The sequence below is a fragment of the Oncorhynchus keta genome, unplaced genomic scaffold, assembly GCF_023373465.1.
Source record: "Oncorhynchus keta strain PuntledgeMale-10-30-2019 unplaced genomic scaffold, Oket_V2 Un_contig_13914_pilon_pilon, whole genome shotgun sequence".
Taxonomy (NCBI): domain Eukaryota; kingdom Metazoa; phylum Chordata; class Actinopteri; order Salmoniformes; family Salmonidae; genus Oncorhynchus; species Oncorhynchus keta.
This window is the reverse complement of record NW_026278432.1, coordinates 38,012-62,500: the sequence shown is the minus strand read 5'-3', so window position 1 is coordinate 62,500 and position 24,489 is coordinate 38,012. Positions and strand designations below refer to the sequence as shown.

At 49.9% G+C, this 24,489-nt stretch overlaps 1 long non-coding RNA gene and 1 pseudogene across 6 annotated transcripts; both read right to left on the bottom strand.

The window, feature by feature from the left end:
• Positions 1 to 24,230, bottom strand: part of LOC127918280 (TGF-beta receptor type-2-like) — a 67,650-nt pseudogene extending 43,420 nt beyond the window's left edge.
• LOC127918281 (uncharacterized) lies at positions 11,761 to 14,643 on the bottom strand. 6 transcript variants are annotated; one of them, XR_008099650.1, is made up of 3 exons: positions 14,624 to 14,643; positions 12,481 to 13,038; positions 11,761 to 11,891 (listed from the first exon to the last, which is right to left on the bottom strand). It is a non-coding gene; the product is annotated as an uncharacterized LOC127918281 (long non-coding RNA). The 6 variants fall into 6 exon arrangements; XR_008099649.1 differs by lacking the exon at positions 14,624 to 14,643 and adding an exon at positions 14,330 to 14,420; XR_008099652.1 differs by lacking the exon at positions 14,624 to 14,643 and adding an exon at positions 13,923 to 13,969.
• Positions 24,231 to 24,489: the final 259 nt, after the last annotated feature.

Genomic DNA, 24,489 nt, shown 5'->3' with positions numbered 1-24,489 from the left:
GCCAGGCTGAGAGGAGGCTGGTGGTGGGGTCTGGGACTGGTAACTTAAGGAATGAGTTTGTCAGCTTGAGCCTGTTAACTAATCACATATGGGCCAGGCTGAGAGGAGGCTGGTGGTGGGGTCTGGGACTGGTAACTCCCCTCTTAATGAGTTTGTCAGCTTGAGCCTGTTAACTAATCACATATAGGCCAGGCTGAGAGGAGGCTGGTGGTGGGGTCTGGGACTGGTAACTTAAGGAATGAGTTTGTCAGCTTGAGCCTGTTAACTAATCACATATGGGCCAGGCTGAGAGGAGGCTGGTGGTGGGGTCTGGGACTGGTAACTTAAGGAATGAGTTTGTCAGCTTGAGCCTGCTAATCACATATAGGCCAGGCTGAGAGGAGGCTGGTGGTGGGGTCTGGGACTGGTAACTTAAGGAATGAGTTTGTCACTGAGGGGGCTGAGCCTGTTAACTAATCACATATGGGCCAGGCTGAGAGGAGGCTGGTGGTGGGGTCTGGGACTGGTAACTTAAGGAATGAGTTTGTCAGCTTGAGCCTGTTAACTAATCACATATGGGCCAGGCTGAGAGGAGGCTGGTGGTGGGGTCTGGGACTGGTAACTTAAGGAATGAGTTTGTCAGCTTGAGCCTGTTAACTAATCACATATGGGCCAGGCTGAGAGGAGGCTGGTGGTGGGGTCTGGGACTGGTAACTTAAGGAATGAGATTGTCAGCTTGAGCCTGTTAACTAATCACATATGGGCCAGGCTGAGAGGAGGCTGGTGGTGGGGTCTGGGACTGGTAACTTAAGGAATGAGTTTGTCAACTTGACAGCTGGATGTGGCAGTCAGGTAGAGGGGATGTTAGTACTGTCTGTCAGAGACAGTCAGGTAGAGGGGATGTTAGTACTGTCTGTCAGAGACAGTCAGGTAGAGGGGATGTTAGTACTGTCTGTCAGAGACAGTCAGGTAGAGGGGATGTTAGTACTGTCTGTCAGAGACAGTCAGGTAGAGGGAAGTTAGTACTGTCTGTCTGTCAGAGACAGTCAGGTAGAGGGGATGTTAGTACTGTCTGTCTGTCAGAGACAGTCAGGTAGAGGGGATGTTAGTACTGTCTGTCTGTCAGAGACAGTCAGGTAGAGGGGATGTTAGTACTGTCTGTCAGAGACAGTCAGGTAGAGGGGATGTTAGTACTGTCTGTCAGAGACAGTCAGGTAGAGGGGATGTTAGTACTGTCTGTCAGAGACAGTCAGGTAGAGGGGAAGTTAGTACTGTCTGTCAGAGACAGTCAGGTAGAGGGGATATTAGTCATGTCTGTCTGTCAGAGACAGTCAGGTAGAGGGGATGTTAGTACTGTCTGTCAGAGACAGTCAGGTAGAGGGGAAGTTAGTACTGTCTGTCAGAGACAGTCAGGTAGAGGGGATATTAGTAATGTCTGTCTGTCAGAGACAGTCAGGTAGAGGGGATATTAGTCATGTCTGTCTGTCAGAGACAGTCAGGTACAGGGGATATTAGTCATGTCTGTCTGTCAGAGACAGTCAGGTAGAGGGGATATTAGTACTGTCTGTCAGAGACAGTCAGCTAGAGGGGATATTAGTAATGTCTGTCTGTCAGAGACAGTCAGGTAGAGGGGATATTAGTACTGTCTGTCAGTGACGGTCAAGTAGAGGGGATATTAGTACTGTCTGTCAGAGACAGTCAGGTAGAGGGGAAGTTAGTACTGTCTGTCAGAGACAGTCAGGTAGAGGGGATATTAGTACTGTCTGTCAGAGACAGTCAGGTAGAGGGGATGTTAGTACTGTCTGTCTGTCAGAGACAGTCAGGTAGAGGGGAAGTTAGTACTGTCTGTCAGAGACAGTCAGGTAGAGGGGATATTAGTCATGTCTGTCTGTCAGAGACAGTCAGGTAGAGGGGATATTAGTACTGTCTGTCAGAGACAGTCAGGTAGAGGGGATATTAGTAATGTCTGTCTGTCAGAGACAGTCAGGTAGAGGGGATATTAGTACTGTCTGTCAGTGACAGTCAAGTAGAGGGGATATTAGTACTGTCTGTCAGAGACAGTCAGGTAGAGGGGAAGTTAGTACTGTCTGTCAGAGACAGTCAGGTAGAGGGGATATTAGTACTGTCTGTCAGAGACAGTCAGGTAGAGGATGTTAGTACTGACTGTCAGAGACAGTCAGGTAGAGGATGTTAGTACTGTCTGTCTGTCAGAGACAGTCAGGTAGAGGGGAAGTCAGTATTGTCTGTCAGAGACAGTCAGATAGAGGGGAAGTTAGTACTGTCTGTCTGTCTGTCTGTCTGTCTGTCTGTCTGTCTGTCTGTCTGTCTGTCTGTCTGTCTGTCTGTCAGAGACAGTCAGGTAGAGGGGATGTTAGTACTGTCTGTCAGAGACAGTCAGGTAGAGGGGAAGCTAGTACTGTCTGTCAGAGACAGTCAGGTAGAGGGGATGTTAGTACTGTCTGTCAGAGACAGTCAGGTAGAGGGGATGTTAGTACTGTCTGTCAGAGACAGTCAGGTAGAGGGGAAGCTAGTACTGTCTGTCAGAGACAGTCAGGTAGAGGGGAAGTTAGTACTGTCTGTCAGAGACAGTCAGGTAGAGGGGATGTTAGTACTGTCTGTCAGAGACAGTCAGGTAGAGGGGAAGTTAGTACTGTCTGTCAGAGACAGTCAGGTAGAGGGGATATTAGTAATGTCTGTCTGTCAGAGACAGTCAGGTAGAGGGGATATTAGTCATGTCTGTCTGTCAGAGACAATCAGGTAGAGGGGATATTAGTACTGTCTGTCAGAGACAGTCAGGTACAGGGGATATTAGTAATGTCTGTCTGTCAGAGACAGTCAGGTAGAGGGGATATTAGTACTGTCTGTCAGAGACAGTCAGGTAGAGGGGATATTAGTACTGTCTGTCAGAGACAGTCAGGTAGAGGGGATATTAGTACTGTCTGTCAGAGACAGTCAGGTAGAGGGGATGTTAGTACTGTCTGTCTGTCAGAGACAGTCAGGTAGAGGGGAAGTCAGTATTGTCTGTCAGAGACAGTCAGATAGAGGGGAAGTTAGTACTGTCTGTCTGTCTGTCTGTCTGTCTGTCTGTCTGTCTGTCTGTCTGTCTGTCTGTCAGAGACAGTCAGGTAGAGGGGATGTTAGTACTGTCTGTCAGAGACAGTCAGGTAGAGGGGATGTTAGTATTGTCTGTCTGTCAGAGACAGTCAGGTAGAGGGATGTTAGTACTGTCTGTCAGAGACAGTCAGGTAGAGGGATGTTAGTACTGTCTGTCAGAGACAGTCAGGTAGAGGAAGCTAACTGTCTGTCAGAGACAGTCAGGTAGAGGATGTTAGTACTGTCTGTCAGAGACAGTCAGCTAGAGGGGATGTTAGTACTGTCTGTCAGAGACAGTCAGGTAGAGGGGAAGTTAGTACTGTCTGTCAGAGACAGTCAGGTAGAGGGATATTAGTCATGTCTGTCTGTCAGAGACAGTCAGGTAGAGGGGATGTTAGTACTGTCTGTCAGAGACAGTCAGGTAGAGGAAGTTAGTACTGTCTGTCAGAGACAGTCAGGTAGAGGGATATTAGTAATGTCTGTCTGTCAGAGACAGTCAGGTAGAGGGATGTTAGTACTGTCTGTCAGAGACAGTCAGGTAGAGGGGATGTTAGTACTGTCTGTCAGAGACAGTCAGGTAGAGGGATGTTAGTACTGTCTGTCAGAGACAGTCAGGTAGAGGGAAAGTTAGTACTGTCTGTCAGAGACAGTCAGGTAGAGGGATATTAGTCATGTCTGTCTGTCAGAGACAGTCAGGTAGAGGGGATGTTAGTACTGTCTGTCAGAGACAGTCAGGTAGAGGGAAGTTAGTACTGTCTGTCAGAGACAGTCAGGTAGAGGGATATTAGTAATGTCTGTCTGTCAGAGACAGTCAGGTAGAGGGGATATTAGTCATGTCTGTCTGTCAGAGACAGTCAGGTACAGGGGATATTAGTAATGTCTGTCTGTCAGAGACAGTCAGGTAGAGGGATATTAGTCATGTCTGTCTGTCAGAGACAGTCAGGTAGAGGGGATATTAGTACTGTCTGTCAGAGACAGTCAGCTAGAGGGATATTAGTAATGTCTGTCTGTCAGAGACAGTCAGGTAGAGGGGATATTAGTACTGTCTGTCAGTGACGGTCAAGTAGAGGGGATATTAGTACTGTCTGTCAGAGACAGTCAGGTAGAGGGGAAGTTAGTACTGTCTGTCAGAGACAGTCAGGTAGAGGGGATATTAGTACTGTCTGTCAGAGACAGTCAGGTAGAGGGGATGTTAGTACTGTCTGTCTGTCAGAGACAGTCAGGTAGAGGGGAAGTTAGTACTGTCTGTCAGAGACAGTCAGGTAGAGGGGATATTAGTCATGTCTGTCTGTCAGAGACAGTCAGGTAGAGGGGATATTAGTACTGTCTGTCAGAGACAGTCAGGTAGAGGGGATATTAGTAATGTCTGTCTGTCAGAGACAGTCAGGTAGAGGGGATATTAGTACTGTCTGTCAGTGACAGTCAAGTAGAGGGTATATTAGTACTGTCTGTCAGAGACAGTCAGGTAGAGGGAAGTTAGTACTGTCTGTCAGAGACAGTCAGGTAGAGGGGATGTTAGTACTGACTGTCAGAGACAGTCAGGTAGAGGGGATGTTAGTACTGTCTGTCTGTCAGAGACAGTCAGGTAGAGGGGATGTTAGTACTGTCTGTCTGTCAGAGACAGTCAGGTAGAGGGGAAGTCAGTACTATCTGTCAGAGACAGTCAGGTAGAGGGGAAGTTAATACTGTCTGTCTGTCTGTCTGTCTGTCTGTCTGTCTGTCTGTCTGTCTGTCTGTCAGAGACAGTCAGGTAGAGGGGATGTTAGTACTGTCTGTCAGAGACAGTCAGGTAGAGGGGAAGCTAGTACTGTCTGTCAGAGACAGTCAGGTAGAGGGGATGTTAGTACTGTCTGTCAGAGACAGTCAGGTAGAGGGGATGTTAGTACTGTCTGTCAGAGACAGTCAGGTAGAGGGAAGCTAGTACTGTCTGTCAGAGACAGTCAGGTAGAGGGAAGCTAGTACTGTCGTCAGAGACAGTCAGGTAGAGGAAGTTAGTACTGTCTGTCAGAGACAGTCAGGTAGAGGGGATGTTAGTACTGTCTGTCAGAGACAGTCAGGTAGAGGGGAAGTTAGTACTGTCTGTCAGAGACAGTCAGGTAGAGGGGATATTAGTAATGTCTGTCTGTCAGAGACAGTCAGGTAGAGGGGATATTAGTCATGTCTGTCTGTCAGAGACAATCAGGTAGAGGGGATATTAGTACTGTCTGTCAGAGACAGTCAGGTACAGGGGATATTAGTAATGTCTGTCTGTCAGAGACAGTCAGGTAGAGGGGATATTAGGACTGTCTGTCAGTGACAGTCAAGTAGAGGGGATATTAGTACTGTCTGTCAGAGACAGTCAGGTAGAGGGGATATTAGTACTGTCTGTCAGAGACAGTCAGGTAGAGGGGATGTTAGTACTGTCTGTCTGTCAGAGACAGTCAGGTAGAGGGGAAGTCAGTACTGTCTGTCAGAGACAGTCAGATAGAGGGGAAGTTAGTACTGTCTGTCTGTCTGTCTGTCTGTCTGTCTGTCAGAGACAATCAGGTAGAGGGGATGTTAGTACTGTCTGTCAGAGACAGTCAGGTAGAGGGGAAGCTAGTACTGTCTGTCAGAGACAGTCAGGTAGAGGGGATGTTAGTATTGTCTGTCTGTCAGAGACAGTCAGGTAGAGGGGATGTTAGTACTGTCTGTCAGAGACAGTCAGGTAGAGGGGATGTTAGTACTGTCTGTCAGAGACAGTCAGGTAGAGGGGAAGCTAGTACTGTCTGTCAGAGACAGTCAGGTAGAGGGGATGTTAGTACTGTCTGTCAGAGACAGTCAGCTAGAGGGGATGTTAGTACTGTCTGTCAGAGACAGTCAGGTAGAGGGGAAGTTAGTACTGTCTGTCAGAGACAGTCAGGTAGAGGGGATATTAGTCATGTCTGTCTGTCAGAGACAGTCAGGTAGAGGGGATGTTAGTACTGTCTGTCAGAGACAGTCAGGTAGAGGGGAAGTTAGTACTGTCTGTCAGAGACAGTCAGGTAGAGGGGATATTAGTAATGTCTGTCTGTCAGAGACAGTCAGGTAGAGGGGATGTTAGTACTGTCTGTCAGAGACAGTCAGGTAGAGGGGATGTTAGTACTGTCTGTCAGAGACAGTCAGGTAGAGGGGATGTTAGTACTGTCTGTCAGAGACAGTCAGGTAGAGGGGAAGTTAGTACTGTCTGTCAGAGACAGTCAGGTAGAGGGGATATTAGTCATGTCTGTCTGTCAGAGACAGTCAGGTAGAGGGGATGTTAGTACTGTCTGTCAGAGACAGTCAGGTAGAGGGGAAGTTAGTACTGTCTGTCAGAGACAGTCAGGTAGAGGGGATATTAGTAATGTCTGTCTGTCAGAGACAGTCAGGTAGAGGGGATATTAGTCATGTCTGTCTGTCAGAGACAGTCAGGTACAGGGGATATTAGTAATGTCTGTCTGTCAGAGACAGTCAGGTAGAGGGGATATTAGTCATGTCTGTCTGTCAGAGACAGTCAGGTAGAGGGGATATTAGTACTGTCTGTCAGAGACAGTCAGCTAGAGGGGATATTAGTAATGTCTGTCTGTCAGAGACAGTCAGGTAGAGGGGATATTAGTACTGTCTGTCAGTGACGGTCAAGTAGAGGGGATATTAGTACTGTCTGTCAGAGACAGTCAGGTAGAGGGGATATTAGTACTGTCTGTCAGAGACAGTCAGGTAGAGGGGATATTAGTACTGTCTGTCAGAGACAGTCAGGTAGAGGGGATGTTAGTACTGTCTGTCTGTCAGAGACAGTCAGGTAGAGGGGAAGTTAGTACTGTCTGTCAGAGACAGTCAGGTAGAGGGGATATTAGTCATGTCTGTCTGTCAGAGACAGTCAGGTAGAGGGGATATTAGTACTGTCTGTCAGAGACAGTCAGGTAGAGGGGATATTAGTAATGTCTGTCTGTCAGAGACAGTCAGGTAGAGGGGATATTAGTACTGTCTGTCAGTGACAGTCAAGTAGAGGGGATATTAGTACTGTCTGTCAGAGACAGTCAGGTAGAGGGGAAGTTAGTACTGTCTGTCAGAGACAGTCAGGTAGAGGGGATATTAGTACTGTCTGTCAGAGACAGTCAGGTAGAGGGGATGTTAGTACTGACTGTCAGAGACAGTCAGGTAGAGGGGATGTTAGTACTGTCTGTCTGTCAGAGACAATCAGGTAGAGGGGAAGTCAGTACTATCTGTCAGAGACAGTCAGGTAGAGGGTGAAGTTAGTACTGTCTGTCTGTCTGTCTGTCTGTCAGAGACAGTCAGGTAGAGGGGATGTTAGTACTGTCTGTCAGAGACAGTCAGGTAGAGGGGAAGCTAGTACTGTCTGTCAGAGACAGTCAGGTAGAGGGGATGTTAGTACTGTCTGTCAGAGACAGTCAGGTAGAGGGGATGTTAGTACTGTCTGTCAGAGACAGTCAGGTAGAGGGGAAGCTAGTACTGTCTGTCAGAGACAGTCATGTAGAGGGGAAGCTAGTACTGTCTGTCAGAGACAGTCAGGTAGAGGGGAAGTTAGTACTGTCTGTCAGAGACAGTCAGGTAGAGGGGATATTAGTAATGTCTGTCTGTCAGAGACAGTCAGGTAGAGGGGATATTAGTCATGTCTGTCTGTCAGAGACAATCAGGTAGAGGGGATATTAGTACTGTCTGTCAGAGACAGTCAGGTACAGGGGATATTAGTAATGTCTGTCTGTCAGAGACAGTCAGGTAGAGGGGATATTAGTACTGTCTGTCAGTGACAGTCAAGTAGAGGGGATATTAGTACTGTCTGTCAGAGACAGTCAGGTAGAGGGATATTAGTACTGTCTGTCAGAGACAGTCAGGTAGAGGGGTCTGTCTGTGTTAGTACTGTCTGTCTGTCAGAGACAGTCAGGTAGAGGGGAAGTCAGTACTGTCTGTCAGAGACAGTCAGATAGAGGGAAGTTAGTACTGTCTGTCTGTCTGTCTGTCTGTCTGTCTGTCTGTCTGTCTGTCTGTCTGTCTGTCTGTCTGTCAGAGACAATCAGGTAGAGGGATGTTAGTACTGTCTGTCAGAGACAGTCAGGTAGAGGGGAGTTAGTAATGTCTGTCAGAGACAGTCAGGTAGAGGGATGTTAGTATTGTCTGTCTGTCAGAGACAGTCAGGTAGAGGGGATGTTAGTACTGTCTGTCAGAGACAGTCAGGTAGAGGATACTGTCAGAGACAGTCAGGTAGAGGGAAGCTAGTACTGTCTGTCAGAGACAGTCAGGTAGAGGGGAAGTTAGTACTGTCTGGTCTTTCCTTTCCAAAGCCACTCCTCACAGAGACATGGAGGTAAATGGAGGTAAATAAAACACTCCTCACAGAGACATGGATATAAATGGAGCTAAATAAAACACTCCCCACAGAGACACAGATATAAATGGAGGTAAATAAAACACTCCTCACAGAGACATGGATATAAATGGAGCTAAATAAAACACTCCTCACAGAGACACAGATATAAATGGAGGTAAATAAAACACTCCTCACAGAGACATGGATATAAATGGAGCTAAATAAAACACTCCTCACAGAGACATGGAGGTAAATAAAACACTCCTCACAGAGACATGGAGGTAAATAAAACACTCCTCACAGAGACATGGAGGTAAATAAAACACTCCTCACAGAGACATGGATATAAATGGAGCTAAATAAAACACTCCTCACAGAGACATGGAAATAAATGGAGGTAAATAAAACACTCCTCACAGAGACATGGATATAAATGGAGCTAAATAAAACACTCCTCACAGAGACATGGACAGATGTGGAAGTGAATAAAACAATGGAGGTGAAGAATGTCATATTTCTGTCATATTTCCTTCCAGAAACCAAAACATCCTGTTTCAGCTTCAAAATATACAACATCAACCAACTGCATCAGGAGGCATGTTTTTATTTTACCAATGACGGCCTACCGGGGGAACAGTGGGTTAACTGCCTTGTTCAGGGGAACAGTGGGTTAACTGCCTTGTTCAGGGGAACAGTGGGTTAACTGCCTTGTTCAGGGGAACAGTGGGTTAACTGTCTTGTTCAGGGGAACAGTGGGTTAACTGTCTTGTTCAGGGGAACAGTGGGTTAACTGCCTTGTTCAGGGGAACAGTGGGCTAACTGCCTTGTTCAGGGGAACAGTGGGTTAACTGCCTTGTTCAGGGGAACAGTGGGTTAACTGTCTTGTTCAGGGAACAGTGGGCTAACTGCCTCTTGTTCAGGGGAACAGTGGGTTAACTGCCTCTGTTCAGGGGAACAGTGGGTTAACTGTCTTGTTCAGGGGAACAGTGGGTTAACTGCCTTGTTCAGGGGAACAGTGGGCTAAATGCCTTGTTCAGGGAACAGTGGGTTAACTGCCTTGTTCAAGGGAACAGTGGGTTAACTGCCTTGTTCAGGGAACAGTGGGTTAACTGCCTTGTTCAGGGGAACAGTGGGTTAACTGCCTTGTTCAGGGGAACAGTGGGTTAACTGCCTTGTTCAGGGGAACAGTGGGTTAACTGTCTTGTTCAGGGAACAGTGGGTTAACTGTCTTGTTCAGGGAACAGCGGGTTAACTGCCTTGTTCAGGGGAACAGTGGGTTAACTGCCTTGTTCAGGGAACAGTGGGTTAACTGCCTTGTTCAGGGAACAGTGGGTTAACTGCCTTGTTCAGGGAACAGTGGGTTAAACTGCCTTGTTCAGGGGAACAGTGGGTTAAACTGCCTTGTTCAGGGGAACAGTGGGTTAACTGCCTTGTTCAGGGGAACAGTGGGTTAACTGCCTTGTTCAGGGGAACAGTGGGTTAACTGCCTTGTTCAGGGGAACAGTGGGTTAAACTGCCTTGTTCAGGGGAACAGTGGGTTAACTGCCTTGTTCAGGGGAACAGTGGTTTAACTGCCTTGTTCAGGGGAACAGTGGGTTAACTGCCTTGGTCAGGGGAACAGTGGGTTAACTGCCTTGTTCAGGGTAACAGTGGGTTAACTGCCTTGTTCATGGGAACAGTGGGTTAACTGCCTTGTTCAGGGAACAGTGGGTTAACTGCCTTGTTCAGGGGAACAGTAGGTTAACTGCCTTGTTCAGGAGAACAGTGGGTTAACTGCCTTGGTCAGGGGAACAGTGGGTTAACTGCCTTGTTCAGGGGAACAGTGGGTTAACTGCCTTGTTCAGGGGAACAGTGGGGTTAACTGCCTTGTTCAGGGGAACAGTGGGTTAACTGCCTTGTTCAGGGGAACAGTGGTTTAACTGCCTTGTACAGGGGAACAGTGGGTTAACTGCCTTGGTCAGGGGAACAGTGGGTTAACTGCCTTGTTCAGGGGAACAGTGGGTTAACTGCCTTGTTCAGGGGAACAGTGGGTTAACTGCCTTGTTCAGGGAACAGTGGGTTAACTGCCTTGTTCAGGGGAACAGTGGGTTAACTGCCTTGTTCAGGGGAACAGTGGGCTAACTGCCTTGTTCAGGGGAACAGTGGGTTAACTGCCTTGTTCAGGGGAACAGTGGGTTAACTGCCTTGTTCAGGGGAACAGTGGGTTAACTGCCTTGTTCAGGGGAACAGTGGGCTAACTGCCTTGTTCAGGGGAACAGTGGGTTAACTGCCTTGTTCAGGGGAACAGTGGGTTAACTGCCTTATTCAGGGGAACAGTGGGCTAACTGCCTTGTTCGGGGGAACAGTGGGTTAACTGCCTTGGTCAGGGGAACATTGGGTTAACTGCCTTGTTCAGGGGAACAGTGGGTTAACTGCCTTGGTCAGGGTAACAGTGGGTTAACTGCCTTGTTCAGGAGAACAGTGGGTTAACTGCCTTGTTCAGGGGGCAGAATGACAGATTTTTAATACCTTGGCAGCTCGGGGATCCAATCTTGCAGCCTTTCGGTTACTGGCCCAATACTCTAACCGCTAGACTACCTGCTGCCCCATGTGATGGGATGCAAAGACTTCTACCGTATTGCAAGGATATAGTGTCTCCATCCAGACAGGAGACAACTACAGTACTGCAAGGACATAGTGTCTCCATCCAGACAGGAGACAACTACAGTACTGCAAGGACATAGTGTCTCCATCCAGACAGGAGACAACTACAGTACTGCAAGGACATAGTGTCTCCATCCAGACAGGAGACAACTACAGTACTGCAAGGACATAGTGTCTCCATCCAGACAGGAGACAACTACAGTACTGCAAGGACATAGTGTCTCCATCCAGACAGGAAACAACTACCATACTGCAAGGACATAGTGTCTCCATCCAGACATGAGACAACTACCGTACTGCAAGGACATAGTGTCTCCATCCAGACAGGAGACAACTACAGTACTGCAAGGATATAGTGTCTCCATCCAGACAGGAGACAACTACAGTACTGCAAGGATATAGTGTCTCCATCCAGACAGGAGACAACTACAGTACTGCAAGGACATAGTGTCTCCATCCAGACAGGAGACAACTACAGTACTGCAAGGATATAGTGTCTCCATCCAGACAGGAGACAACTACAGTACTGCAAGGACATAGTGTCTCCATCCAGACAGGAAACAACTACCATACTGCAGGGACATAGTGTCTCCATCCAGACATGAGACAACTACCGTACTGCAAGGACAACTCCATCCAGACAGGAGACAACACCAGGCTGCAGGGAGATAGTGTCTCCATCCAGACAGGAGACAACTACAGTACTGCAAGGACACCAGGCTGGAGAGGATAGTCACATTCCCCTGACTGTCACCTACACTGACAGGGACACCAGGCTGGAGAGGAGAGGAGTCACATTCCCCCTGACTGTCACCTACACTGACAGGGACACCAGGCTGGAGAGGAGAGGAGTCACATTCCCCCTGACTGTCACCTACACTGACAGGGACACCAGGCTGGAGAGGAGAGGAGTCACATTCCCCTGACTGTCACCTACACTGACAGGGACACCTGGCTGGAGGGAGGACACATTCCCCCTGACTGTCACCTACACTGACAGGGACACCAGGCTGGAGAGGAGAGGAGTCACATTCCCCTGACTGTCACCTACACTGACAGGGACACCAGGCTGGAGAGGAGAGGAGTCACATTCCCCCTGACTGTCACCTACACTGACAGGGACACCAGGCTGGAGAGGAGAGGAGTCACATTCCCCTGACTGTCACCTACACTGACAGGGACACCAGGCTGGAGAGGAGAGGAGTCACATTCCCCTGACTGTCACCTACACTGACAGGGACACCAGGCTGGAGAGGAGAGGAGTCACATTCCCCTGACTGTCACCTACACTGACAGGGACACCAGGCTGGAGAGGAGAGGAGTCACATTCCCCTGACTGTCACCTACACTGACAGGGACACCAGGCTGGAGAGGAGAGGAGTCACATTCCCCCTGACTGTCACCTACACTGACAGGGACACCAGGCTGGAGAGGAGAGGAGTCACATTCCTCCTGACTGTCACCTACACTGACAGGGACACCTGGCTGGAGAGGAGAGGAGTCACATTCCCCCTGACTGTCACCTACACTGACAGGGACACCAGGCTGGAGAGGAGAGGAGTCACATTCCCCCTGACTGTCACCTACACTGACAGGGACACCAGGCTGGAGAGGAGAGGAGTCACATTCCTCCTGACTGTCACCTACACTGACAGGGACACCAGGCTGGAGAGGAGAGGAGTCACATTCCCCCTGACTGTCACCTACACTGACAGGGACACCAGGCTGGAGAGGAGAGGAGTCACATTCCCCCTGACTGTCACCTACACTGACAGGGACACCTGGCTGGAGAGGAGAGGAGTCACATTCCCCCTGACTGTCACCTACACTGACAGGGACACCAGGCTGGAGAGGAGAGGAGTCACATTCCCCCTGACTGTCACCTACACTGACAGGGACACCAGGCTGGAGAGGAGAGGAGTCACATTCCCCCTGACTGTCACCTACACTGACAGGGACACCTGGCTGGAGAGGAGAGGAGTCACATTCCCCCTGACTGTCACCTACACTGACAGGGACACCTGGCTGGAGAGGAGAGGAGTCACATTCCCCTGACTGTCACCTACACTGACAGGGACACCAGGCTGGAGAGGAGAGGAGTCACATTCCCCTGACTGTCACCTACACTGACAGGGACACCAGGCTGGAGAGGAGAGGAGTCACATTCCCCCTGACTGTCACCTACACTGACAGGGACACCTGGCTGGAGAGGAGAGGAGTCACATTCCCCTGACTGTCACCTGACAGGGACACCAGGCTGGAGAGGAGAGGAGTCACATTCCCCTGACTGTCACCTACACTGACAGGGACACCTGGCTGGAGAGGAGAGGAGTCACATTCCCCTGACTGTCACCTACACTGACAGGGACACCAGGCTGGAGAGGAGAGGAGTCACATTCCCCTGACTGTCACCTACACTGACAGGGACACCAGGCTGGAGAGGAGAGGAGTCACATTCCCCTGACTGTCACCTACACTGACAGGGACACCAGGCTGGAGAGGAGAGGAGTCACATTCCCCCTGACTGTCACCTACACTGACAGGGACACCAGGCTGGAGAGGAGAGGAGTCACATTCCCCTGACTGTCACCTACACTGACAGGGACACCAGGCTGGAGAGGAGAGGAGTCACATTCCCCCTGACTGTCACCTACACTGACAGGGACACCAGGCTGGAGAGGAGAGGAGTCACATTCCCCTGACTGTCACCTACACTGACAGGGACACCTGGCTGGAGAGGAGAGGAGTCACATTCCCCCTGACTGTCACCTACACTGACAGGGACACCAGGCTGGAGAGGAGAGGAGTCACATTCCCCTGACTGTCACCTACACTGACAGGGACACCAGGCTGGAGAGGAGAGGAGTCACATTCCCCTGACTGTCACCTACACTGACAGGGACACCAGGCTGGAGAGGAGAGGAGTCACATTCCCCCTGACTGTCACCTACACTGACAGGGACACCAGGCTGGAGAGGAGAGGAGTCACATTCCCCTGACTGTCACCTACACTGACAGGGACACCTGGCTGGAGAGGAGAGGAGTCACATTCCCCCTGACTGTCACCTACACTGACAGGGACACCAGGCTGGAGAGGAGAGGAGTCACATTCCCCTGACTGTCACCTACACTGACAGGGACACCAGGCTGGAGAGGAGAGGAGTCACATTCCCCTGACTGTCACCTACACTGACAGGGACACCAGGCTGGAGAGGAGAGGAGTCACATTCCCCTGACTGTCACCTACACTGACTGGCTGGAGAGGAGAGGAGTCACATTCCCCCTGACTGTCACCTACACTGACAGGGACACCAGGCTGGAGAGGAGAGGAGTCACATTCCCCCTGACTGTCACCTACACTGACAGGGACACCAGGCTGGAGAGGAGAGGAGTCACATTCCCCTGACTGTCACCTACACTGACAGGGACACCAGGCTGGAGAGGAGAGTCACATTCCCCCTGACTGTCACCTACACTGACAGGGACACCAGGCTGGAGAGGAGAGGAGTCACATTCCCCTGACTGTCACCTACACTGACAGGGACACCAGGCTGGAGAGGAGAGGAGTCACATTCCCCTGACTGTCACCTACACTGACAGGGACACCAGGCTGGAGAGGAGTCACATTCCCCTGACTGTCACCTACACTGACAGGGACACCAGGCTGGAGAGGAGAGGAGTCACATTCCCCCTGCCTGTCACCTACACTGACAGGGACACCAGGCTGGAGAGGAGAGGAGTCACATTCCCCCTGACTGTCACCTACACTGACAGGGACACCTGGCTGGAGAGGAGAGGAGTCACATTCCCCCTGACTGTCACCTAAACGCTCCCCTTCATCTACTAAAAGATATCGCTGTCCCGCTGATTCCACCAACTCCCCCTCTAACTCTCCCCCCTCATACTGTCTTTCCCTGTCTCCCCCCTCATACTGTCTTTCCCTGTCTCCCCCTCTAACTCTCCCCCCTCATACTGTCTTTCCCTGTCTCCCCTCTAACTCTCCCCCTCATACTGTCTTTCCCTGTCTCCCCCTCTAACTCTCCCCCCTCATACTGTCTTTCCCTGTCTCCCCCCTCATACTGTCTTTCCCTGTCTCCCCCCTCATACTGTCTTTCCCTGTCTCCCCCTCTAACTCTCCCTCCTCATACTGTCTTGCCCTGTCTCCCCCTCTAACTCTCCCCCCTCACACAGTCTCTTTCCCTGTCTCCCCCCTCATACTGTCTTTCCCTGTCTCCCCCTCTAACTCTCCCCCTCATACTGTCTTTCCCTCCCCCTCTAACTCTCCCCCTCATACTGTCTTTCCCTGTCTCCCCCTCTAACTCTCCCCCTCATACTGTCTTGCCCTGTCTCCCCTCTAACTCTCCCCCTCATACTGTCTTTCCCTGTCTCCCCTCTAACTCTCCCCCTCATACTGTCTTTCCCTGTCTCCCCCTCTAACTCTCCCCCCTCATACTGTCTTTCCCTGTCTCCCCCTCTAACTCTCCCCCTCCCTTTCCCTGTCTCCCCTCTAACTCTCCCCCTCATACTGTCTTTCCCTGTCTCCACCTCTAACTCTCCCTGTCTTTCCCTGTCTCCCCTCTAACTATACTGTCTTTCCCTGTCTCCCCTCTAACTCTCCCCCTCATACTGTCTTTCCCTGTCTCCCCCTCTAACTCTCCCCCTCATACTGTCTTTCCCTGTCTCCCCCTCTAACTCTCCCCCTCATACTGTCTTTCCCTGTCTCCCCCTCTAACTCTCCCTGTCTTTCCCTGTCTCCCCTCTCTAACTCTCCCCCTCATACTGTCTTTCCCTGTCTCCCCCTCTAACTCTCCCCCTCATACTGTCTTTCCCTGTCTCCCCTGTCTTTCCCTGTCTCCACCTCTAACTCTCCCCCCTCATACTGTCTTTCCCTGTCTCCCCCTCTAACTCTCCCCCTCATACTGTCTTTCCCTGTCTCCCCCTCTAACTCTCCCCCTCATACTGTCTTTCCCTGTCTCCCCTCTAACTCTCCCCCTCATACTGTCTTTCCCTGTCTCCCCCTCTAACTCTCTTCATACTGTCTTTCCCTGTCTCCCCCTCTAACTCTCCCCCTCATACTGTCTTTCCCTGTCTCCCCCTCTAACTCTCCCCCCTCATACTGTCTTTCCCTGTCTCCACCTCTAACTCTCCCCCCTCATACTGTCTTTCCCTGTCTCCCCCTCTAACTGTACTGTCTTTCCCTGTCTCCCCCCTCATACTGTCTTTCCCTGTCTCCACCTCTAACTCTCCCCCTCAACTGTCTTTCCCTCTCCCCCTCATACTGTCTTTCCCTGTCTCCACCTCTAACTCTCCCCCTCATACTGTCTTTCCCTGTCTCCCCTCTAACTTCCCCCTCATACTGTCTTTCCCTGTCTCCACCTCTAACTCTCCCCCTCATACTGTCTTTCCCTGTCTCCACCTCTAACTCTCCCCCTCATACTGTCTTTCCCTGTCTCCCCTCTAACTCTCCCCCTCATACTGTCTTTCCCTGTCTCCCCTCTAACTCTCCCCTCATACTGTCTTTCCCTGTCTCCCCCTCTAACTCTCCCCCTCATACTGTCTTTCCCTGTCTCCCCTCCCCCTCCATACTGTCTTGCCCTGTCTCCCCCTCTAACTCCCCCCTCATACTGTCTTTCCCTGTCTCCCCCTCTAACTCTCCCCCTCATACTGTCCCCCCTCTTACTGTCTTTCCCTGTCTCCCCCTCTAACTCTCCCTGTCTTTCCCTGTCTCCACCTCTAACTCTCCCCCTCATACTGTCTTTCCCTGTCTCCACCTCTAACTCTCCCCCTCAACTCTCCCCTCATCCCCCTCATACTGTCTTTCCCTGTCTCCACCTCTAACTCTCCCCCTCATACTGTCTTTCCCTGTCTCCACCTCTAACTCTCCCCTCATACTGTCTTTCCCTGTCTCCCCTCTAACTCTCCCCCTCATACTGTCTTTCCCTGTCTCCCCTCTAACTCTCCCCCTCATACTGTCTTTCCCTGTCTCCCCTCTAACTCTCCCCCTCATACTGTCTTTCCCTGTCTCCCCTCTAACTCCCCCTCATACTGTCTTTCCCTGTCTCCACCTCTAACTCTCCCCCTCATACTGTCTTTCCCTGTCTCCCCCTCTAACTCCCCCCTCATACTGTCTTTCCCTGTCTCCACCTCCTCTCCCCCTCATACTGTCTTTCCCTGTCTCCACCTCTACTCTCCCCCTCATACTGTCTTTCCCTGTCTCCCCCTCTAACTCTCCCCTCATACTGTCTTTCCCTGTCTCCCCTCTAACTCTCCCCCTCATACTGTCTTTCCCTGTCTCCACCTAACTCTCCCCCTCATACTGTCTTTCCCTGTCTCCCCTCTAACTCTCCCCCCCTCATACTGTCTTTCCCTGTCTCCACCTCTAACTCTCCCCCCTCATACTGTCTTTCCCTGTCTCCCCTCTAACTCTCCCCCTCATACTGTCTTTCCCTGTCTCCCCCTCTAACTCTCCCCCCTCATACTGTCTTTCCCTGTCTCCACCTCTAACTCTCCCCCCTCATACTGTCTTTCCCTGTCTCCCCCTCTAACTCTCCCCCCTCATACTGTCTTTCCCTGTCTCCCCCTCTAACTCTCCCCCCTCATACTGTCTTTCCCTGTCTCCCCCTCTAACTCTCCCCCCTCATACTGTCTTTCCCTGTCTCCACCTCTAACTCTCCCCCCTCATACTGTCTTTCCCTGTCTCCCCTCTAACTCTCCCCCTCATACTGTCTTTCCCTGTCTCCCCCTCTAACTCTCCCCCTCATACTGTCTTTCCCTGTCTCCCCCTCTAACTCTCCCCCTCATACTGTCTTTCCCTGTCTCCCCTCTAACTCTCCCCCTCATACTGTCTTTCCCTGTCTCCCCCTCTAACTCTCCCCCTCATACTGTCTTTCCCTGTCTCCCCTCTAACTCTCCCCCTCATACTGTCTTTCCCTGTCTCCCCCTCTAACTCTCCCCCTCATACTGTCTTTCCCTGTCTCCCCTCTAACTCTCCCCCTCATACTGTCTTTCCCTGTCTCCCCCTCTAACTCTCCCCCTCATACTGTCTTTCCCTGTCTCCCCTCTAACTCTCCCCCTCATACTGTCTTTCCCTGTCTCCCCTCTAACTCTCCCCCTCATACTGTCTTTCCCTGTCTCCACCTCTAACTCTCCCCCTCATACTGTCTTTCCCTGTCTCCACTCTAACTCTTTCCATACTGTCTTTCCCTATCTCCCCTCTAACTCTCCCCCTCATACTGTCTTTCCCTGTCTCCCCTCTAACTCTCCCCCTCATACTGTCTTTCCCTGTCTCCACCTCTAACTCTCCCCCTCATACTGTCTTTCCCTGTCTCCCCTCTAACTCTCCCCCTCATACTCTTTCCCCACCTCTAACTCTCCCCCTCACTGTCTTTCCCTGTCTCCCCCTCTAACTCTCCCCCTCATACTGTCTTTCCCTGTCTCCACCTCTAACTCTCCCCCTCATACTGTCTTTCCCTGTCTCCCCTCTAACTCTCCCCCTCATACTGTCTTTCCCTGTCTCCACCTCTAACTCTCCCCCTCATACTGTCTTTCCCTGTCTCCCCTCTAACTCTCCCCCTCATAACTTTCCCTGTCTCCACCTCTAACTCTCCCCCTCATACTGTCTTTCCCTGTCTCCACCTCTAACTCTCCCCCTCATACTGTCTTTCCCTGTCTCCCCCTCTAACTCTCCCCCCTCATACTGTCTTTCCCTGTCTCCCCCTCTAACTCTCCCCCCTCATACTGTCTTTCCCTGTCTCCCCCTCTAACTCTCCCCCCTCATACTGTCTTTCCCTGTCTCCACCTCTAACTCTCCCCCCTCATACTGTCTTTCCCTGTCTCCCCTCTAACTCTCCCCCCTCATACTGTCTTTCCCTGTCTCCCCCTCTAACTCTCCCCCCTCATACTGTCTTTCCCTGTCTCCACCTCTAACTCTCCCCCCTCATACTGTCTTTCCCTGTCTCCACCTCTAACTCCCCCCTCATACTGTCTTTCCCTGTCTCCACCTCTAACTCTCCCCCCTCATACTGTCTTTCCCTGTCTCCCCTCTAACTCTCCCCCCTCATACTGTCTTTCCCTGTCTCCACCTCTAACTCTCCCCCCTCATACTGTCTTTCCCCTGTCTCCCCTCTAACTCTCCCCCTCATACTGTCTTTCCCTGTCTCCACCTCTAACTCTCCCCCTCATACTGTCTTTCCCTGTCTCCACCTCTAACTCTCCCCCCTCATAATGTCGTGCCCTGTCTCCACCTCTAACTCTCCCCCTCATACTGTCTTTCCCTGTCTCCACCTCTAACTCTCCCCCTCATACTGTCTTGCCCTGTCTCCACCTCTAACTCTCCCCCCTCATAATGTCGTGCCCTGTCTCCACCTCTAACTCTCCCCCCTCATACCGTCTTGCCCTGTCTCCCCCTCTAACTCTCCCCCTCATACTGTCTTGCCCTGTCTCCCCCTCTAACTCTCCCCCCTCATACTGTCTTGCCCTGTCTCCCCCTCTAACTCTTCCCCCTCATACTGTCTTGCCCTGTCTCCCCCTCTAACTCTCCCCCCTCATACTGTCTTTCCCTGTCTCCCCCTCTAACTCTCTCCACTGATCTCTTTCCCGTCCTGAAAGATATCTCTCTTCGTCTGTCCAGTCGTAAGGGCTCAGTGAGGTGACACACCGCTACCCATCAATATGTTAGGAGGAGGAGATGGAGGGGGTTGATATCTGTCTCTATCTCCCCTCTGACTCCCCTCTAAAACCCTGTCCAGGCGTGAGGGCACAGTGACACGAGTCATGACCTTTGCACTCGTAGAAAAAAATGGTTCCAAAAGGATTCTTCGGCTGTCCCCAAAGGAGAACCCTTTTTGGTTCCAGGTTGAACCCTTTTTGGTTCCAGGTAGAACCCTTTTTGGTTCCAGGTAGAACCCTTTTAGGTTCCAGGTTGAACACTTTTTGGTTCCAGGTTGAACCCTTTTTGGTTCCAGGTAGAACCCTTTTTGGTTCCAGGTAGAAAACTCTCTGGAACCAAAAAGTGTTCTTCAAAGGGTTCTCCTATGGGGACAGCCCCAAAAAAACTTTTAGTTCCAAGATAGCAACTTTTTTTCTAAGAGTGTAGCTGTCTAAGTCAAGACTAATATGGTCAAATAAACAAATACCCAGCAGCCACTTGGAGGATCCTTGGCCCCTGCTCTCTTCTCCTCATCTCCTCCATAAATAGATGTTTGGGAGCTCTCTCTCTCTTCTCTCTCTCTCTCTTCTCTCAGAATATATATGATGCTCTCTATCTCTCCCTCTATCTTCTCCCTCCCTCTCAGATCTCTCTCTCTCTCAGATCTCTCTCTCTCTCTCTCTCTCTCTCTCTCTCTCTCTCTCTCTCTCAGAGCCCTCTCTCAGATATCTCCCTCTCTCTCTCTCTCTCTCCACTCAGAGTAAAGGCCGCGAGAGGTTACTGTAAACATGGGTTCATATTCACATCCCTCCCTCCCTCCTTCCCACCCTACCTCCCTCCCAGAAGTCCATGACACAGTAAGCCTGACCAATCTGTGGTCCCTTTAAAACGAACTAAACAGCACTGACAACAGGTCTAATGAGGTCAGGTGTCCACGCAGCCCAGTGTATAACAACACTAGTTATACAAGGGGTGGGGTCTAATCCTGGACTCCTTGCTGTCCCCAGTCCACCTGGCCGTGCTGCTGCTCCAGTTTCAACTGTTCTGCCTTATTCTGTTATTGTATTCTATTCTGTTCTGCCTTATTCTTCTGGCACAGCCAGAAGAGGACTGGCCACCCCACATAGCCTGGTTCCTCTCTAGGTTTATAATCATGCTGGTCCATGGCCACCCCACATAGCCTGGTTCCTCTCTTTGTTTATAATCTCCACCCGGCACAGCCAGAAGAGGACTGGCCACCCCACATAGCCTGGTTCCTCTCTAGCCATGTTCTTTATAATCTCCACCCGGCACAGCCAGAAGAGGACTGGCCACCCCACATAGCCTGGTTCCTCTCTAGGTTTCTTCCTAGGTTTTGGCCTTTCTAGGGAGTTTTTCCTAGCCACCGTGCTTCTACACCTGCATTGCTTGCTGTTTGGGGTTTTAGGCTGGGTTTCTGTACAGCACTTTGAGATATCAGCTGATGTACGAAGGGCTTTATAAATAAATTCGATTTGATTTGATTTTGATTTTGGACGCTGATTGGTTAAAACCGCATTCCAGACGGTGATAAATCTATGATATTAAAATGCCTATCTACTTCGTTCCATCTGATTGTGCAATCCACTGTCTTATCAGCCCAGCCAGGCAATTTATAAAACTTCATGTCCTCTATAAAAAGCATATAAGACATGACCTCACATTTCTTTCAATAAGCGGAGATTTGTATAAACCTTGCTGTCTCTCGGATGTTTACGACATCGTTTCCATATTGAAATTCGATATCCAGCTGTCTCGGTAGTAATGAACACGTCGGGGGGCGGGGGTCGGGGGTCGTGGGTCAGGATGAGACAGACAGGCAAGGCTTTGTTTTCTCAGACCGTCGAAATTATGAATCAGCATAATTTTTTTTATGGGGTCTTGTATACAAATGAATGTCAATATGAAAACGGGTCAAATTAAATGCAGCTGGTTTTGCAGTCTTTCCAGGTTCAGTTTGAAGTGATTGCGTGAGCTGTGTTGTTGTTGTCTAGCTCCGCTTAAACAACAGTGTCCTTCCTGATGAGAACATTTTCTACGACGGGTGAAATCACACCTCGTTAGCTCATTGTTATGGATGTATCCAAATAAATGTGTGTGTGTGTGTGTGTGTGTGTGTGTGTGTGTGTGTGTGTGTGTGTGTGTGTGTGTGTGTGTGTGTGTGTGTGTGTGTGTGTGTGTGTGTGTGTGTGTGTGTGTGTGTGTGTGTGTGTGTGTGTGTGTGTGTGTGTGTGTGTGTGTGTGTGTGTGTGTGTGTGCGTGCATTGAGCTCACAGAACAAAAGAAATGAAAGGAATTTCAAATAATTGAACCTACACCGGTCAAAGAATTGTTTAAAAAACTACAAATAACTGAAATGTGAGTTAATCCCTCAGCACAAGAGATTAAGACCATACTGGAACACATTAAAACATCACCAGGCAGACTCACGGTCACTAGCTAACAGGACACCACTAGCTAACAGGACACCACTAGCTAACAGGACACCACTAGCTAACAGGGCACCACTAGCTAACAGGACACCACTAGCTAACAGGACACCACTAGCTAACAGGACACCACTAGCTAACAGGACACCACTAGCTAACAGGACACCACTAGCTAACAGGACACCACTAGCTAACAGGACACCACTACCTACCAGGGCACCACTACCTACCAGGACACCACTAGCTAACAGGGCACCACTAGCTAACAGGACACCACTAGCTAACAGGACACCACTAGCTAACAGGGCACCACTAGCTAACAGGACACCACTAGCTAACAGGACACCACTAGCTAACAGGGCACCACTAGCTAACAGGACACCACTAGCTAACAGGACACCACTAGCTAACAGGACACCACTAGCTAACAGGACACCACTAGCTAACAGGACACCACTAGCTACCAGGGCACCACTAGCTAACAGGACACCACTAGCTAACAGGACACCACTAGCTAACAGGACACCACTAGCTAACAGGGCACCACTAGCTAACAGGACACCACTAGCTAACAGGGCACCACTAGCTAACAGGACACCACTAGCTAACAGGGCACCACTAGCTAACAGGGCACCACTAGCTAACAGGACACCACTAGCTAACAGGGCACCACTAGCTAGTTGGTAGGACACCACTAGCTAACAGGACACCACTAGCTAACAGGACACCACTAGCTACCAGGACACCACTAGCTAAAGGGCACTAGATAAAGGACACCACTAGCTATTATACACCATTATTATTATTATATATTACTAGCTAACAGGACACCACTAGCTAACAGGACACCACTAGCTACCAGGACACCACTAGCTAACAGGACACCACTACCTACCAGGGCACCACTAGCTAACAGGACACCACTAGCTAACAGGACACCACTAGCTACCAGGACACCACTAGCTAACAGGACACCACTAGCTACCAGGACACCACTAGCTAACAGGACACCACTAGCAACAACAACAACAGAATCCAGCCAGATGTTTAAACAGCTAAATGTCAGAGAGATGTGGTACTACACTTAGCGACTTCCTACACACACACACACACACACATGCACACACACACACACACACACACACACACACACACACACACACACACACACACACACACACACACACACACACACACACACACACACACACACACACACAGTGATCTAGTATTATAGGAGCTCTGAGCAACTTACTGTGGAGGAGGCAGGCTTGGATTGTGTGTGTGTGTGTGTGTGTGTGTGTGTGTGTGTGTGTGTGTGTGTGTGTGTGTGTGTGTGTGTGTGTGTGTGTGTGTGTGTGTGTGTGTGTGTGTGTGTGTGTGTGTGTGTGTGTGTTGTGTGTGTGTTCGGTTATAGCCTAGTATACAAAAATATCGTATTTATTTTTTCTAATGATATTATCTAATAATAATATATTATTCTTCTTCTTATGTTCTAGTGTTATTATCTAATGATTTTATCCTAGAATCCTGGAACTTCATCCTCTGCGATGTTTTGTGGAAGTGTCACCTGTTGCGCTGTTTTGAAGAGACATTCTCTTATCGCATAAACCATATACCAATAGCTCATACAGAGAGTCTTTACAAGTTATACTCATTTTAAATGGCAAACATTAGGGTAGTCATGACAACAACAACAAAAATGTAAATGACAGTTGTTCACGTCACTGCACATCTCGTAAAAGTGTCAAGGGGATGAACGTCAACTTTAATAACTCACCGACTCCGCTCGGTTCCAGAACGGATATAAACAGGAAAGGTATCGTGCAAAGTAAGGAAAACCCACGTCGCTCCATGACAGTTAATATATTTACCACAGTTGTTCATTAAAATGTATCCCGCTTCAATAAAAAAAAAAAAAAGTTTCATAAAGAGAAAGCTTTGTGGAAGTCAAAGATCGCAGCGTTGAAAGTTTGAGCCGCGCTCTTCTGAGAGGCAGACTGCCTTCACCAAACACCGTTCTCCAGCTCAGCTTGAACACTCACTGCTGAAGAATCTCTCTGTGAACGCAGAGGGAACACTACGTCGAGTCAGAGCATGGACGTGGGTTCTCTGTCGCGAAACAGGAAATCTTTTCGGAGGCAGGACTTTTTCCCCTCTCTCTCTCTCTCTCTCTCTCTCTCTTTCTCCCTCCCTCGCACCGTGGAGTTTTACTCAAACCTGTCATTATGCGCCTAACACTGAGAGCGGGCCTACGCAAACTGATAATAAGATAATGTTTGAGTAAACAACAATGGGGCGAGCTATAATCTGCGATAACATAACAACATTATTTATGATACAAAGTTTTAGATGAAACATGTTTGATACCTTATCCT